The sequence below is a fragment of the Rhinopithecus roxellana genome, chromosome 19, assembly GCF_007565055.1.
Source record: "Rhinopithecus roxellana isolate Shanxi Qingling chromosome 19, ASM756505v1, whole genome shotgun sequence".
Taxonomy (NCBI): Eukaryota; Metazoa; Chordata; class Mammalia; order Primates; family Cercopithecidae; genus Rhinopithecus; species Rhinopithecus roxellana.
Window position 1 is genome coordinate 28,730,340 of NC_044567.1, and position 19,834 is coordinate 28,750,173.

Sequence of the window (19,834 nt, forward strand, 5' to 3'; positions counted from 1 at the left end):
GTAGGGAAGAAAAATAGGGAAGGCAGAGAGGAGAAAAGCTTCTTCTTTAGAAAAAAATGCCAAAACATTCAGGTAGAAAGAATGTCAAAATTTGAAAACTTGCATTCTTTGACCCCCATATGAATATAATTAATAGATTTAGGCAAGGATCATAAATGGATGCTGCAACCACTGGGTGAAAGGACATGCAGATTAGACTTTTCATTTGATTGCAAAGCATCACGTGTTGATTACTTACTACTTACAGACAGGAAAGTGTAACTTTATAATGGGAAGATCTAGTGGTTGCCACTTTAACCAGGTTATCAATTGCATCACAAATAGTGGGACAACTGATATCACAGACTCCATGACGTGATGCAATAAGTTTATAACATCATCTAAACATTTTTGCTAAAATGTCTAACTTGTAACTAGTCGTAAGACACCAATCGGATAAATCCAGTAAGTGGAATATTTCTCAAAATAACTGGTAAAACAAGTCAATATGAAAGAAATTATTCTAAAAGTCAAGGGAAATAACAATTATGTGTCATGTGTAAATCTTGAATCATGGATTAGGAAAAAGCCATTAAAAGGCATTTCTGGGATAATTGGGGGTATTTGTTTATGCACCACTTTTAGAAAATATTATAAAACTATTGTTAACTTTGTAGGTGTAAAAAATGCTATTGTGGTTGAGTGGAAGAATGTTCTTATTCTTGAGAAATGAATGCTGAATCATTTAGGGGTGAAGCAGCATGATACTTGGATCTTACATTCAAATGGTTCCACTGAAAAAAAGTGTGATTGATACATAGATAGAGAAGCAAAAGTGACAAAACTAAATAATTGATAAATTTAGATGAAAGGTAGACAGGCTTTTCTTTTCTATTTCTTCAACTTTTCTGCATATTTGAAATTATTCAGAATAAAAATTTCGGAAAAACCCAGATATATGTATTTATAAGAGACCATAACTAAAACATAATTACACAGAAATGTGAAGTTAAAGGTATGGAAAACATATATAAGTAAATCTGAAACAAAAGAAAGCTTGTGTGACTCCTAAAATATCAGACTAAACGGACTTTAAAAGAAAAAGGTTAATAGAAGTTTCTGAGTTAATGATAAAAGGACAACTCTTCAGGTATTCAGAATGCTTAAATTTGTATATATTCATTTTACAGCTTAATCTCAAATACGTAAGGCAAAAATTACCATCAGTATAAGGAGAAATCAACAAATTCATAATTACGGTGGAACATTTTAAGACTCGTTTTTAGGAAATTGACCAAGCAGACAAAAAAACTGGTAGATAGGGAAGATTTCAGCATAAAACTCAACGTGCTTGATCTAAAGGTCATCTATAGAACCTCATACTCAATAAGTAGAACACACCTAACATCTGCAAATCCTCATAAAACTTTCACTAAAATTGGCAATCTTGTAAGCCACAAAGGATGTCTTCAACAAATACAGAAGAATCAGTATTGTTCTCCAATGACAGTGCAAAAAGAAAAAGAAGAAGAAGAAGGAGCAAACAAACAAAAATAGCCAGTTTCTGCCCCGTATATATTTGGAAACAGAACAAACACATACTTATTCCAGGAGCTAGCCCATAACTCTCTGTATTAAATTCATTTCTGCTTAGATACCTAGAGAGTGTTTGTTTTCTGCACTGACCTCTCACTGATACTATACACATGGCTTAAGATATTTAATATTTAAGCACCATTTCTATCTATCCAAACTATAAATCCAATGGTATTTAAATAGAATCCCATAAAGGGTGTTCAAGGAACTTGACACGCCAATTCCAAAATTTATAAGAAAGTGTTAAATGTCAAGTGATTTGAAAACATAGAAGAGCAATTTTTAACATAAGAGGGAAAAAATAAAAATATTCCCTATAAGATATTAGGATTTATCATGAAGAAAATAATATAATATTGACCTAGGGCTAGGGAAAAAATGATTTTAAAAAAACTCATGTAACAGCTTTCTATCCATAATCAAGTCCATGTACGTTTTGAAACAGTACATAAGCAAGGATGGACAATTTTAAAACTGCTGTTGGAACAACTGGCTATCATTTTTAAAATTATATTCCTGTATCCTATCATACAAAAATGGAAATTTCAGATATATAAAGAACCAACTGCATAAGACAAAACGTGGAAACTTTTAAATTATAATATAGGAGTAAAACTTTATGATCTAAAAGTGAAAAAAAATCTTAAAGACACAACACAGAACAAACCATAAAAGATTAATTATTGCCTACTTTAAAAAGCAAGAGTTTCTGTTCAATTATACACTATAAATAAATTAAAATCCATCACATCGATTGGCAGAAGATATTTGTTACTCACATAGCCAACAAAGGATCAATATTGAAAATATACAATGAAATTTTAGAAATCAATAAGAAAGCCCAAATAATGCAACTGAAAATATGAACAGTGGGGAAAAAAAACCCAAACAGCATATAAACAAGGAAAAGCTGGTCTACTTACACAGTAATTGGAAAAATGCAAAATCAATTGTACCATTTCATTTACAGAAAATTGGCAAAAACTTTAAAATCTGACTTTAGGTATTGGTGAATTTTCAGGGAAATGAAAGTTCCAGCATAAAACATTCTGGTTAAAGTGCAAATAGTAGTTTTAAAAACAACCTAACAAGACGTATTAAATGTGAGAATACACACAGTCTGATCCAGCAGTTCCACTTTTGAGTATACCTGAGAGAACTGATAATATTGCATAAGAATGCACATTATTTCAGTGGCAAAAACTTGGAAACAACATAAATATCCAACAACCACAGAGCAAATAAATAAATATGTTCATCTGATAGTTTTTGAAATAAAAAATATATATACTTGAGTGTCATGGATAAATCTTGAAAACTGTTAAATGAAAAAAGCAGGTCACAGAAGGATATATGGGATAAGAAATTTTACACTGTTTATAAACTATACGTATGCCCTGAAGTGTTTAAAATGTCAATAGGAAGGATTCAGATTAACTTCAATGGTAGCTGTAATATTTTATTTCTTTAAAACATTGTGAACTAAATAAGGCATAATATTAATGTATATGCTGGGTGGTGAGTTCATGAATGTTCTATTACTATCTGCCCTTTTTGGTGTTTTTGAATTATACATAATTTAAATTTAAAAATTCTAATAATGGTATAACTGTAAGGCAAAAAATAGCAGAAGAAAAACACCATTTTGGAATGCTATTAAAAATGAATGAATAAACGTTCACAGATGTCTAACTGCACAGAGAACACAAGTGCATTACCTGTTGATAAAAATTTTTAAAGACATTGAGATACTAAAAGTATACTGTAAGTATACAGTAGTCCCCCCTTATCCTCAGGGGATGTGTTTCAAGACCCCCCCCGTGGGTACCAGAAACCATGGATAGTACTGAACCCTACATACACTATGATTTTTCTTTACTGACCCCTATATACACTATGTTTTTCCCTACCTGTACATACCTATGATAAAATTTAATTCATACATTATGCACAGTAAGACATTAATAACAATAACTAATAATCAAATGGGATAATTAAGTAAAATAAGGGTTACTTGAAGAAAGACACCGAATTATCATGACAATCTGATAACTGAGCTGCCTTCCTTCCAGCAGGTGAGTCACTTCATGTACACAGAGTGGATACACTGGACAAAGGAATAATTCATGTCCCAGGTGGAAGGGGGTGAGGTGGTGCAAGATTTCACCATGCTGTTCAGAATGGCACACAATTTAAAACTTATGAATTCTTTTATTTCTGGAATTTTTCCATTGAATATTTTCAGACCTCAGTTGACAAGTAACTGAAACCTGGGAAAAGGAAACCATGGCTAAGGGGAGGCTGCTAGATCTGTTCTTATTTACTAGTAAAAGCTATTATGCACCAAGCAATTGAGAAAGAAATAGGTGGTATCACAGAAAAAACATCTGGGTAAGATCAGAACTTCTCACTTTCTCACAGATAATATGAGCAAAAGCACTCTGAAAAGTGAAAGTGAACACTTGATAGGCATTTCTAAATTCTGCAGCAGAACCAATTTTAATGTTTCAATTGCCACCCAAATCTGTTTAGTTCTAGTCTATTCAACTTACACTATTGAATGTCTACTCCTATTAAAGTACAGTAGAACACCTGTAATCCCAGCTATTCAGGAGGTTGAGGCAGGAGAATCTCTGGAACCCGGGAGGCAGAGGTTACAGTGAGCCAACATCGTATCACTGCACTCCCACCTGGGGAACAAAGTGAGAATACATCACACACACACACATACCACACACACACAAACACACACACACACACACACACACACACACACAAATACTAGAGTTTTATCATGGTAGGGCAATGGAGAAGCAAAAATAAAAAAAAAATGTCATTTTATAAGCTTTAGAGATCACTGTTGCTGGCCTCTAAAGCTAATAAAATAACTTGCAACAGTCAGTTAATAATAGTTTAAGCCTGCCGAGTACTCATTATGGACCAGGAACTATGCTAAGTGTTTGCATTTAATCCCAACAATGCCACTGCGAAGTCAGTTCTATTATAATCTCCAGGTTGCACAGGAAGAAACTGAAGTTTAGAGAAGTGAAATAACTTGTCCAAGGTCTCATGGGCAGGTCAAAGGCAGAGCTGGGGTTTAGAGTCAGTTCTGTGAGATTTTAGAGCCCCCTTTCTCATGTTTTGGGCGCCTATTATGGATGTCAAATCTGCAGGCATGAAGCAGTGAACATAGCTTCTAACCCCATTACATTTATAAAGGTCTTCATTACCAAAAGGCTTTTTATGAACCATTATAGCCATAAATGTCATATAATGTCATGCTGAAAAATATTTCAGATATCACCTTTAATGTATTCTCTTTCTTATTTATGTATTCACTCATTTGACAATTGTGTATCATTAATAAATATTTGTCAAATGAGTGAGTACACTAATAGATAAAAGAATACATTAAAGGCTACATCTGAAAGCTCCTTCAGTATGAATTTTTATGGTTTCATGGCCATAATGGCTGTTGTAGAGGACAAAGATGTATCAGATGCAATATCTCATCCTTAACCAGTAGTCCCTGTAAACACATGAACACAAACAACGAAATGGAGAAATCATTTTAGGTACATGTTATGTATTATCGAGTCTACCACTTTCACTTTATAGATGAGGGAATTGAGGCACAAGGATACGCTGGATAATAACTTTGTTATTCAGTTAGTCAAACCATGTTGTCATACATCCATGAAGACTGAGAGTCCATCGTATATTTAGCCTGCTAACATAAGTAAAATAAGAACGAAAATCAGATGTTAGGAAAGATGAGTTTACAGTTTTGCCTGTTAATACAGATACTTTATGTGAAACTTACTAAATAAAATTGACAGTTCAGAACACTAGGTTTGTTTGAATCCTGGAAGGGATCAGAGAATAAAGTCATCATTCACCTTTCTTCCAGTAACGGGATTCCACAGACAAGCTGGATGTATTGTATTACGAAGTCCCTTCCGCTCCCTGATTCATCATGGCAGGAGATCCAAGTTCAACACCAGGATATTTCAGCCCGAAAGTCTAGAGTTACACTTGGGCTGTGATCCCCAGACTACAGAACTGCACCCTCATACTAATCAGCATAAATATCAGTGCCTTTTTTCCTGCACCTGAAATCTTCTCTTTATAGTGGAGGTCTCAAGTTTGGATCAGAGTCCTGGCTGTCTTTCTCTGGGAAAGTCGACTATGCTCCAGGTGACTTCAGCAGACTTAATATAGACCACTTCCACCAGGGAAGATAACTTATTTGGGTGCCTCCTACTTGCTTTATCTCTAAGGTTGTATGTCCATGAGGACAAATCAGGTTTGTTTGGAAGTTTGAAAACCTTACAACTATATTTTTTTGCTTTCTTCAAACCCTATATCTGATTTGTCAACAATTGAAACATTTATACTTCCCATATAGCTGAAATCTGTTCATTTCTTTCTATCTGTACCGCCCAACCAGCTGAAGCCACTATCAATGTTGCCCTGATGATTCAGTGACCTTCTGACATCTCCCTGCTGGATCCACTCCCTACACAGAGACAGAAAGAGCTGTGTTAAAATGCTAAGGAGATCATGCCACACCCTCCCTAAAATCCTCCCATGACATCACAGAGCATTAAATATAATTCAGACTCCTTGCCTACAAAGTCCTGTGTTCTCTTTTCAACATCCCCCCCCAACCCCCAGGCTGTTCTCTCCACTTCACCTTTCCTCCTCAGCACTTCACCCATCCTTACCCTTTGGGTATCAGCTTGAGCACTCCTTCCATAGACTCTCCTCCCCTAGCCCCAACCCTTTCCCAACTCTTGTTTTTTTCAGCCTTTTCTTTTCTTCTTGCATGAAATGTATTGCATTTATTATTGGACTTGTACCCCAGTGGGGGTAGGAGGAAAACAATAAAAAGTAAATAAGTAAATAAATAAATAAATAAATAAATAAATAAATATTAATTGCTTTCCAACACTAATCTCAGTAATTAGTTAAGTGTCTGTCTCCCGCATCAGAGCACAAGCTGGACAGTGAGACCTGCTACCCCACTCACCACAGCTTCCTGGGTCACTAGCAAACACCTGGCACATAATAAGTATGCAAATATCTATTGAGTTAAATAATATAAGAATTCTGGATATGTATCTAGAATATATACATATATATGTCCATACAGAGGGAGAGAGATTTGGATCTAGAGCTAGAGATATATATGTGTGTGTGTGTGTATATATATACACACATTTATTTATAAATACGTGTTTCATTTATCATTTATAAATTTATCATTTATAAATAAGTGAATTAGTCACCAAACTTAATTCTTTTCTTAGTTCTATTAGTTTTTAAGTTGGTTTCCTGTTTTCTAAATAGACAAACTTATTAGAAAACTTATTTTGTTTTCTAAATAGACAGTAAGGGGTAAAGGAGATAACTTTATCATAGCTTTTCTAATAGCTGTACCCATCATTTTTCTTTCCCATGCTATTAAATGAGCTGGGCCGAAACAATGGTTTTCATAATCTCTCAGCAGATGCTCCTGGTGTCTTTGTAGGAGGTAGGGTAAACTAGCAGGTACAGAGCTCTAGGCTCTCTCTTCTTTGCTTTACAAATAAAAGCTAAGTTGTTGGTTTTCTGCAGACGCTGAAGAAGTGTCTAAGAGAAGCAAAAGTTTTTATTTATTTATTTTGTAGAGATGAGGATCTCGCTGTGTTGCCTAGGCTGGTCTCAAACTTCGGGCCTCAAGCCATCCTCCCATCTTGGCTTTCCAAAGTGCTAGCATTACAGGCATTGCACCTGGCCAGAGAGGCAAAGGGTTCTACTGATGAAAACAAACTTGACAATCACTGGGCTAGAACTCCCAAGCAATGTAAACAGTAGTATCGCAGTCTTTCTTGTCGTTTTAAAAACTACCATTTAGGCCAAGCACGGTGGCTCACGCCTGTAATCCCAGCACTTTGGGAGGCCGAGGTGAGCAGATCACGAGGTTAGAAGTTTGAGACCAGCCTGGCCAACATGGTGAAACCTCGTCTCTACTAAAGATACAAAAAATTAGCCGGGCGTGGTGATGCGCGCCTGCAGTCGCAGCTACTAAGGGGGCTGAGGCAGGAGAATCGCTTGAACCTAGGAGGCGGAAGTTGCAGTGAGCCAAGATCGCGCCATTGCACTCCAGCCTGGGCAACGGGGTAAGACTCTATTTTAAGAAAAAAAAAAAAAAAAAAAAAAAAAAAAACAAGAAACAAAAGAGTACCATTTATTGACTGTATAATATGTGTCAGTGACTATGCTCAGTACTTAAAAGTATATTATCTCACTATGAACCCAGTGAATTAAGTATCAATATTTCCACTTAACAGGTTTAAATGAAACATTTAGGTTTAAGAAGACTAAAGGACATCTCTACAGATACACAGAAAGTAAATATTACAAATGGGATTCAAATCCAGATCCCTCTATTCCAAGGCATTTCTCATAACCACGAAGCCAAATAAGGGCATCTATTTGGGGATTTTAAAAATACTTTTTTGTGCCAGACACGGTGGCTCGGGTCTATAGTCCCAGCTATTTGGGAGGTTGAGGCAGGAGGATCACTTGAGCTCAGGAATTGGAGGTTATAATGAGTTATGCTTGTGTCAGCCTGAGTGACAGAGTGAAATCCATCTCTAAAAACATAAAATTAAATTTAAAATTTAGAAAAAAAGTTTTTTCCTTTAGCATTTTCAAGATGAACTCACTGTATTTTTCAACAATGGCCACAACAGTATTTCTCTTCCCACAAAATCTCTCATATGACTTTAACACTCCTCTCACCAAGAGGTAGAGCCTATGTCCCTTCACCGTAAGTTGGAGCAGACTCTTCTGACTACATCAGAAGTGATGTTCGGTGACCTCCAAGACTTGGTCATAAAAGATGAAACAGCTTCCTGTTTCTTTTGGAGCTCTCTCAGAACCCAGAGATCATGCCACTCTCGCCCTAAAACTCTCCAATGACTTGACAGTGCATTAAATACAATTCAAACTCTTTGCCTACAAAGTCAGAACTCGGACATCATTTTAGAACCTAGAACCCAGATACCACCCCAGGAGGAAGCCCAAGCATCTTGTGAAGAGGATGCCTTGGAGGACATCCAAAGCGCCTGACCAACAGCCTGGTCTCAACAACTCTGGAGCCTGAGCTCCCTAGCCGCAGTTAACACCAACTTGCCAGCCATATATATCAAGGCGCCCTCTTGAAAGTAGATCCTCGCACTCACCCATCCAATCCTGTTGGGCTGTCCCAGCTAACACTATCTGGAGCAGAGATGAGCAGTCACGTTGTTCTTTTAAGCCACTGATATTTGGGGTGGTTTATTATGCAGGAATAGATAACTAAAATAGAAGATATCCATCCTATATGACTGTCTTTCAAAAGAAGGAACGTTAGAAATGAAGAAATGAAATTATTTTAAGAAGAAGAGAAAATCTTATTAATAGTTACTTTTAGGTTTTGAATAGATAGATCATGCATGTTAGTATACAGAAAAAACTATTGCTAATTTTCTCTGTGTAAAATAAATATGGTAAGTTTATACTTCCTCTCACTAACATCTGCCGTTTCCTGGATTTGCTTATACCTTGGAATAAAAATCTGGATTAATATTATTGTGGTTTAAAACATGCATGTTCTCTGTAAAGAACTATAGTTTTACATTTGTAAAATGTTTTTAAAGCGTGACTTTATTGCTTACTTTGAGTACTGACTTGTAAACTACATAGGCACTATTCATAAATTCCTAATTTGATTTCATGTCCAAAATTCTGTAAACAGTGACTGCTTGGCATTCAGCTTTGGGGAAAATGGCTTGACTTCTATTCCCTTATAGAATATACGAGGCTTTTAAACCTTGATTCTTATAGAAAGTTTTGTCTTTTATATTCAAGAATTTTGCCTGGATATACCTAGAAATGTGGGGATATTTTTTCCATTTCTTTTCAGTTAATCTTTTTAAGTATCAAATTTAAATATTTCTTTGACTGAAAATCTTCTTCTTCTATTGTTTTCACCTTGTGTTCTTTCTGTTCCATTATATTCTCTGGAATTTCTACTTTGCATAGACTAAATCCCCCTTGGATTAGGAGCCCTTATTTCTTATCTTTTTCTTATTTTTATGTATTGAGATTTTACCTTCTTCATGACTGTCAACTCTCATTTTTGGAGGTGAAAAGTCTTCTTGAATCTTATTGAGAAAAAAATTTAAATCTTTACAAAATATTCACTATTGTGTGCACACTAAATGTGCACCCAATACTGCATATTTGGATGCAATTTAGTAGGAAAGAATAAGCAGTACAGGAAATGGAATGACGCAGAAGTATTTAACAAAAGAGTGTGTATATTGTGACTTGTGTCATTTGTAGCCCCCGAGATTAATTATTATCACTCTTGGCCCTAGCTTCTATCATATATTCATGGAGAAGATGAGACACGAGAGGAAATTTTTTTAAAAGCAACAAGAAAAGCTGGAAACAGACTTAATATGTGCCCACAAAGATATTGTGGGACTTCCTTGCAATGGAATACGATGTAGCCATTTCTGATGATCCATTTATTGACATGGAAAGAGTTTGCCATGGATAGTTAATACAAAAAGAGAAAATTTATACAAATTATATACAATATAATCCTATTTTTGTAAGAAAAATAACATGCATATTATGTAGAGAAGATAGAGTGAAGATATAAAAAGTATTGGTAGCTCTATTGAAGGTGGAGTTGACGTGATTTTTATTTTCTACTTAGGTTTATCTATATTATTTCATTTTTTACGTTATAGCTAGGTTTTCCTGGTGCCACTAAAAATAGAAAAAAGACATCATGACTCTTTAAAGCAATAATTTGTGTTTTAATGACTTTCAGGTACAGGCTGGGGAAAATTGCTTTTGTTGTTGTTCAAAACAGTTAAATTTGCTAATTTAATACAGACTTGCAGTTGATAGTCGGTAGAGGGCGCAGAAGAGAGAAAGAAGTGAGTGGGTAAAGCTGGTGTGTAGCTGGATTGAAAGGTTTCCTAACACTTAAAGGTTATTTTTATTTCCTTTTCACTCATTTATCCAAGAACATTTCTGAAAGCTCATAGAAGCCTAATTTCAGTTTGGCTATCACATCGCGAAATGTTTGGCATTATTTTATAGGGAAAGTCAAAACATATTCTTTTAGTGGGTATAGGGAACTAAAAATAATTGAGTGTCTAGTTTATGCCAGGCACTGACATATACTTTATACACTGCAGTCTCCTATTTAAAATTTATTTTGAAAAGTTTAATGATAGGTTATAAACAGATTAACACAGCCTTGAGAAGGATTTTTTTTTCAAAGGATAGCAAATGATATATTAAAGTTAATGAGTACTATGAGTTGGCTGTGTCTCCACCCAAAGTTCATCTTGAATTGTGATTCCCATAATCCCCACATGTCATGGGAGGAACCAGGTGGTGATAATTGAATCAAAGGGGGCAGTTTTCCCCATCCTGTTCTCGTAATAGTGAGTTAGTTCTCATGAGATCTGATGGTTTTATAGGGAGCTTCCCCCTCCGGTGGGCATTCATTCTTCTCCTTGATGCTGCGTGTGAAAAAAGACATGTTTGCTTCCTCTTCTGCCATGAATGTAAGTTTCCTGAGGCCTCGCTAGTCATGCTGAACTGTGAGTCAATAAAACCTCTTTCCTTTATAAATTACCCAGTCTCAGACATGTCTTTATTAGCATCGTGAGAACAGACTAATACAATGAGCTAAAAAGGAAATATTCAAATAAGAATTTCCATGCCTCTAGGAAAAATATAGCAAAATGCACATTGAAAAATTTTTTCAAAGTGAGCATACTTTACTGGATAATATAGAAAACTGACTTTATTCTAATATAGTCAACAACAATTAAGTAGATCTCATATTAAGTGTTCTTAGCACAATACAATTTTAAATAAATAAATAGATGTACCATAGTAAATGGGTATATACTCTCCCATAGCTAAATATATGCAAAAAATAAAAACTTGTTAATTACTCTAAACCTCGTGCTACTGTAAAAACAAATAGAACTCAGTGTTTTAAAAACAACATCTATCACGTCTTTCAGATGAAACATCTCCAAAGCCTATACTAAAAGGAACTTATTATTTTAAGCTTAAAAGAGAGGACCATTGTGATACACTAAAAAGATAACAGAATGATTCAGGTTGCCTTTTTGAGATGATTAGAAACGCAAAGAAAATGGTAATGAGTAAGTCGCTTAACCTCTTTAGGTTTCAATATTCCCAAGTCTAAAGTGAAAGAACTAGATTAGATAATTTCCAAGTCTTCTTGCTGCACTATCAGTATACGTGTTTAGGAGTTTTTGACGCGTTTGTATAGAATGCTACAGTTTTTAAGTGCTTTTGTACTCTAAGTGTTTGAGGCATGAAATGGTTAACAAGAAAGCCTGACCAGCTGCAGCTGGTGGGGGGTAGGGGTTGATGGTGGTGCAGGGAGAAGCACAGTCCACATTTCCATGCAACAGGGGTCCTTCTTAGTTGAACACAATCTGGAAGCTAATTATTTCTGTAAAAGTAGGGAGAGAGATACTGTACATAAATCAGCTTACCACAGTGCTGGGATGGCACGGAGGCAACAGTGATGGAATGGCCCAAGTATAAAAGGAAGTCGTAAAATAATCAGAGAGAGAGAGAGAGAGAGAGAGAGAGAGAGACAAAGAGTCAGAGAGAGAGCAAGAGAGAGTGAGAAAGCGAGAGAGAGAGAGAGAGAGAGAGAGAGAGAGAAACAGAGATACAGAGAGACTGATAGAGACAGAGAAAGAAATAATGAGAGACAAAGCTCTTCCTGAAGGCAATAAATAATAGGAGAGGCATCCCATAGATGCAAAACCTGCTAATTTCCTATAACTGATATTAAGAGTCAGGAAGCAAGGAAGCAGCTGGCTGTCCCAGCACAGAGCAGAAAGGAGCGAGGACAGAAGAGGGTGCAAAGAATGGGATTGGCAGTTCCTCAAGGACAGAAAATCATACAGGTCTGTAGCAGAGAAGGCTCGCTTATTTGGGCCTGGTTGAGTCTTTAGCAGGAGGCATAACGGATAGGGATGAGAGTGTTTGATCTTTAGGATATTCATAGTGTGTTGTACAGCATTATGTTAAAAGAATTCTTTTAACAGTTATGTTGGTCTCATTCCATTGGAGGTTCAACCATTTTCAATAAGATTTCTTACATTTATAATGTTCTGCATTAATGAAATCTTCCAGCTATTGTTAAAGTGGATGATATTGTGTGAGTGGCCCTGAACTTTCAATGTTATCCAGAGAAAGCAAACATGAGAGCAGCAACCTTTAGGTCACGTTACTGTAACCAGGCTTCTTCCTGCACTTTATACTTTCCCATACCTGCATAATGACCCAAATAAGCAAGGTGGACACTATTACCCTTCTTTTCCAAATAAGGGAAACTGAAGCACGGAGCTGTTAACTTATTTGTCCACAGTCACAACATTGCAAACAGTAGAGCCAATCAAGATTGGCTAGGGCTTCTGACATCTAGTCCATCAATAAAGTTTTGCTCGAGAAATGTGTTATTATATGTCTAACTATGCATTAGATGTTGTGCTTTAGTGCAGGGGACAAAAAGATTAATTTTGTACACTTGTTACTCTTGAGAAATTCTCAGTCTTTTAGATTAGAGAAGATAAACAAGCAAACAACTTCTTTCCATGCTATTTGTTGAGGGCTATGACACATGTAAGCACAGAGCAGTATTTTCAGCCAGGAACATTTTCATGCCAGGGTGATTTGGCAATGTCTGAAGACATTCTTCGTTGTCACAACTGCGCAGGAGAGAAGGGGTTGTTACTGGCATGGAGCGGGTATAGGCCAGAGATGCTGCTAACCATTCTGCAATGAACAGGACAGCTCCTCACAATAAATAATTATCTAGCCTCAAATGTCAAAAGTACCCAGATTGAGAAACACTGGCATAAACATTACGGGAACATGGGGGAAGGGAACTCAAGCTGCCTAGACTGAAAATAGAGGAGGACTTATCAGGGAAGTTTTCTACAAGCAGGTGATGCTTAAGGTGGTCATGAAAAGATGAGTAGACAGCATCTTGAGTCTCCAAGAGTAGGAACCAACAAAGGATGACAAACATAAAATAATATGTTGTTTGTGATTTGTAATTTGATCCAAGCTGGAGCTGAGGCTGGAAAGGAAGGGAGAGGCAAGCTCATGGGAAGACTTGTGTGTCAAGCAGAGATTCTGGACCTCAGATGAGGGGGAATCATGGATGGGTTTTAAAGAGGGGTGAGGCCGGATTTGCAAACTTAATAGCTTGCTGTATTAGCATTAAGCAGAGGATCTCAAACTTCATGTGGATGCAGACAAGAAAACGCAAGTTCCTGACCTTTCAACACACACACACACACACACACACACACACACACACACACACAATCCTGATGCAATAATGTAATAGGTCTGGGGTGGAGCCCAGAAACCTGTATATTTTGCAAGTACCCTGTGTGATTCTGAGGCAGGTAGCACAAATCCTCCTTGGTGTACAGGACATATTTGACAGTGGTAAGATTGTAATCCTACCGAAAAGAAAACAAGAAAATTTGGAGAAGAGAGGAATATATGGCGTTCTCTCTTTCTCTGCTTATGAGAACTGTTTGCTTATAAAGGAATCCACTGAATTGATGAAGTCACACAGCAGCCCAGCAGCTTCTTTCTGGATTCCGTGGGCTGGGAAGGGAGGAACTCTAAGGAAATGCACACTCCATGTGATCAGAGCACACCCTCTTGGCAGCCTCAGGGCAGCCCAGTTGCTTCTACAAAGCCAGTCAAAGTCCTATGTTCAAAAGCCTTGTTGGTCCAGCGGTACCTGCTTCCTGTTCCCAGAGAGATTCACCCTTGGGCTTTCCTATCAGTCTTCCCTAAAGTTGGCTGCTCCTGTGTCCTGTCACATAAAACTGTGAACCGAGGTCTCCGACTTACGTCATGTCAGTCACAGCAGGGTGAGGCTCCACAAGTGTGAGTTCTGGCCCCTGCTGCTTTCCTTTCAAATGCAGTTTACAGTTTATTATGGTATTGGACACCCCATGCTCCTTACTGCATTGGCTTTGGGTAAGAAAGAGTGAAACTTAGTGTGCAAACCCTGAAAACCAAAATTTCTGATCAGGGCTGAAGAAAACCTTCGTGCTGCAGTCAGTCCCTGAGCCAGAAGCCTGTGACTCTCTTCACATGGAAATAGATGAATATCCACAGTAAAAGGTCAGTGGCTTTGCTGACAGATGTTGCATCAGGGAATATTTTTTTAAAAAAGAGGCTTCCTACAGCTGTTCTGGTAGCTTGGGTAGTAGTGTTAGCTATTTCCCCAAGTTGTCTTGTCTCAGTTCTCTGATATTCTGTGCCCAGATAGGACTTTTTTTTTTTAAAGAAAAGAATAATAAAGTATCTGCAGATGGAATTCTGAGATCTGACAATAGGGCACTCAGAAGTTGGGTGACTTGCCCAAGCCACAAAGAGGAAAGAAGAATCAAACTCAAGTTTCCTGACTTTCAGCTAATGGTTATTTTCATTGCACAACAACATTGGAGAGTCAGAAATGTTCATTTTATTGTGGAAGCGATCCAAAACCTTATGCTGTAACCTAGATTCTAGAAAAAAGATGATCAAGCCTTATCAGTGCTGTAAAAAAAAAAAAAGGTAATTCAGCCCTATCATTGCTGTAAAGAAAGTTTTGCAAACTAAGTTTAACTTAGAAAATAAATAGCAAGAAATAAATCAGGGAAGCAAGGTTTCCCTGAGACGACTAAGTCCATCATACTGGAAGTCATCCAAAGTTATCAACGGCAGATTCATTAACTGGGTACAAATGTACAGTTGGAATTCAAAGTAGACTCGGTGCCCCTCTGCGTGCCCTGATGGAAGAAACATCGTGTTCTCGTTCTGTGGCTGTGTACTCTCTGGGGATTATTGGTTTTACCAAGTTTTTACATTACTTTTTCAAAGACAATAATGCCTGTTTCCTGTAGAGTTTATTTAAGTAAACAAGAAGGAGACAGCAAAGTTCTGTCTCCTTTACAAAACGAGACTTTAAAAATTTTATCTAAAGAAAGAGAGCAAGAGATCTGTTCTCTGCATTGTTCCATAAGATAAGTTCATAAGATAAACAGTTCTATTTTGAACTCAGTTCAGCTGGGCAAATTGTTCTGTTTCCTACTACCCACACACATTATGAATATCAAAGACTTTTTAAGAGGATAAAAATGCTCCCAAAAGGTTTGTTGAACTAGTTCTATCCTCAATTAATATACCACTACAGAGGTTCTGTGGGAAGAGGATGGCATGTTTTTTTCTCTGGTGAAGCAATCATTTTAAAACCCAAGAGATTATTTGAAAGCAAGTTTACTCCTTATGAGCTACAGAAAGCATGCCATCATTTGAATACAGAAACAGTATTCCACAGGGATTAGGAATACATGCTTTGGCATCAATCAGACTTTGGTTCTAGTCCTAGGCACCATTTTCCAAATGTAATTGAATAATTATTATAATTACTATTCATTTATAAATTAATATTTATCACTATAATGATAAGGAATAATTAATGCACTTAGCACTAAATATCTGGGTACCTTAAAATAACCCATTTAAATAATTTTCTAAGTTTTAAATTTACATCCGATTTCAATGTAGAGTCATTCTTTTATTTATTCATTGAGTTATTTGGCAATGACTTTCTAAGCATGCAAAATTGATGATAATATCCTTGAGGAACTGACAGATGATTTCCCAACCAACATGATCATGCTAAGCCCCTCAACATAAAGGCTTGCTTCCATTGCATAAGGCTCAAAACAGGACATTTCAAAATAAATCTGTAGTGGATTTGGATTGCTATTTTTTAAAAGCATTCACTCACGGGGGCAACATAAAATTAGTTCTTAGTAAGGCAAAAGCGTTTCTCCATATGTGAAGTGGCAAGACGAGAACCTTCTATATATTCCTTCTTCATGAGTAGTACCTTACAGTAGTGGCCACTGCAGAAAATATTTTCGTTACCAGAAAATATCTATGTAGTGCTTATTTTAAAATAATGTCTAACACTGTAAAAAAGAATTGTATAATTGTGTTCTTATTTTCAAGGAATTTAAAATTGAACATATAATCAATACATTCTTTGCATATGGTCAGTAAAAATAAAGTCTCAAATTGGAATTCTTAAATTTTTTTTATTCTATGCGAAACATTAGCAACCTCACATCCTGTGCATATATATTGTATGTATGTCAGCAATTATGTGCATGCATATGCCTGCGGAATGAAGTGAATTATAAAATTATTCATAATTTTACTGGATATTTTATTTGTGAGCCTATGACAGAATTTTTTGACAATTCAGACAATGCATCATAACTTACTAGTTAGGCAGTAATGCCAACCTTCAGCATTTGCCTCTCCACCGGAGAAGTGAATAGCTATACTAACAAAATTATCACGTATTCCTCACCCCACATCTACCCCTTGTCCTGACCTATTTCTGCTCACAGCAACCTCAAGCTATTAATTACTTAGGCTTTAAAACTTTACAAACTCCTCTCTCTTGATAACTTTCCCCACTTGAAATTCATTGCTGAGTTTTGCTGATTCTGCCTTTGCAGTGATTTCCTACCTGTCCACATTTCCCAATATCAGGGAACACCTGCCCATTGCCTCTTACCTGGACAATCACAGAGGCATCCCAGCTGGTGTCTCAACATGCTTTTCCTCTTCCCCACATTCACTTTTCCTAGGACATCCCAACACTCTAAAGTCAGTCTACTGTTTATAATGCACAGAGCTGACTGTGCAATCCTGTTCAAAACCACATTGCTCTCAAAATAAAGTCCAAACTCGCCACTGAGGCGATAATCTGACTATAAACTATTTCCGGTCTTATTTTGACAGCTCTCTGCCTGCCCTGTGCTCTTCAAAACTCTGCCAAACAAGCTACTCAGTGCTCTTTGTAGAAGACTTGTACTTTTCAAAGCTATGCTTGAATACAGGCTGCTTCTTCCACCTAGAATCATGTTTTTTCCTTTTCTATTTATAATGTCAAATGCCTGTGTGCCATGAAGATTACAACCACCACCACACCCCACCCACCACACACACACCCCTAGGCCTGAATTGATTTCATCTTCCCTGGGCCGTTTGTTATTCCTTCTAGAAAAGGATTACCCACATTGGTGTCCCTATGACTTTCTTGTTCTGGATGGTAAACTCCATGAAAACAGAGACTACGCTTTGCCCACTGTTTTGCATCTGCTCAGCTAGAGCATTTAGCAAGTTCCTGGCACCCAAAGGAGCACAGGAAATAAAATGTTCCTGAAGGCAGAGGAATGGCCTAGATGACTTTTGAAGTGGCCCGACTGCTACGACATCTTCCACGGATTCTGCAGGTACCAAACCTATGTCTGTTCCGGCCTCAAACCTACCCAAATCTGCTTAATGCAGCTCTGTTTTAATACCCACATGTGTACAAGGCAAAATACATGGCTTAATCATTCTAGAAACAATAGGTAACCCTTTTCAGAGCACTTTCCCCAAACTAAATCTAGTGACAGTATATCACCCTGAACCCAAGAAAATGAGACTTAAGCTGAACTTAGGAAAATGTATATAATCTAATATTAAAAATGAATTCCTCACAACACAACATAGAATAAGAAAGAGGTACCTAGATCTGAAACCTGGCTCTGCCACTTTCTCTATGAATAAAATACAAATAGCTGAGAGATGACCGTGTTATGGGTAATGCATGTTAGATGCTTGTGTTAATGTGCCCCTTTCCTCTTCAAACTGAGCGTATTGTGTGAGTCAGTTCAGAAGGAAGGAGGCCAGCTTCTGGAGTTAAACCCAGAAACAGTGCCAGTCTCTGAACTTCCATTTCTTTCTTTCTTTTTTTTTTTTTTTCTTCTCCATTTCTTTCTCGGCAAAATAGAGAATTAAAAAGTTATTTGTGAAAAATATCCTCCATGCTCTTCTTACCAAGCCTGTAACTTAAAACCTGTGGTTTAAACTGTACTTTCAATTATTTGGAGAAGGCCAGCACTGATGAGCCCATCCTGAGCCAGTCATTTTAAGGCCAGTGCTACCTAACTTGGAGGTGGCTAATCCGGTCGGAAGGTATATTCTGCTTTGTGACAATGGAATGGAGAAAAGCTAACTGATCCTTACAGAGATACCATGGATTATCAGTTTTTAGGACACTGTACATGTTGCAGGGTGATTTCCAATTTCCAGTACCGGATTGGTGTTGAAGCCTAGAAATTGTACACTTATTAGGAGTCAATTGGGTGTCACACAATGTTTATGTACATCATTTTATGACCAGGACAAGTGATATTGGTCACCAGAGCCTGGGGGAGATTTCTCCTGTAAACAGGTATCAAAGGGCTCCATGCTATCAGGTATAGGAAGGAGTGGCAAAGGGGTGAGGTCATTGTGATCCCTTCCCTTCTCCTCCCTGAAAAAAAAAAAAAAAACAAGTATGGTCTGTTTCCTGCAAGCCCCAGCATATGTGACCCAGAGCTCACTCACTAAGGGAGGCTGATCCTAGGAGTGTGCATTTGTCTTAGGAAAGAAAGTGTCAGCCCAATTTGAGGTAATTCTCGAACTTTGGGCTTCCTCATCTTTGGCCTCCAAAGAATAACGTACATAAATATAAAATGCTATGCAAAATGTACAGGGTTGTATCAGGATGACAAGAGTTTCAGTGTACATTCTGATTTTGAGACAAGAAAATTAATTCTTCTCATCTGAGGCCAGAATGGCAATTAGTTCTTGTTGAAGTGAGAGATTATTTACTCAGCTCTATTTTTTTATGTTTATGTGATCTTTCATAGTTACTCAGAACAAAATGGGGTAAGAAAATGGAGATTGTAATGTGCATCTACAAGATGGATGTTTCCCTTTCTATATTCACATGGATCTTATGAGATTCCCATACCTAGAAATTGACCACCGATTAGTGAAATATATATTTATATCTAAGGCACATTCATTGTTCCTTTTGGTACTGTCAGATCTCTCTATTTAATGTCCTAGACCTCAAAGAAAAGTGCTTTGGAGGAGAAAAAAAGGAAAAGAGGAATAATAACATGATATCTGCTATCCAAAATGAACACAGAAGCACAGATCACTTTCCAAAATGTCCATGATTTCAGAACATAAATGCAGGCACACCCTTAAAAGAAGCATTAGAGAGGAGAAAACCTGG

At 37.0% G+C, this 19,834-nt stretch overlaps 1 protein-coding gene across 1 annotated transcript in view; it reads right to left on the minus strand.

Annotated features, from left to right (window-relative positions):
- The window catches only part of PCTP (phosphatidylcholine transfer protein), a 132,400-nt gene extending 114,982 nt beyond the window's left edge, over positions 1–17,418 (minus strand). The window contains exon 1 of the mRNA XM_030923572.1: positions 17,294–17,418. The gene's annotated coding sequence lies outside the window, so the exon portion shown is untranslated. The remainder of the gene's footprint in view (positions 1–17,293) is intronic.
- Positions 17,419–19,834: the final 2,416 nt, after the last annotated feature.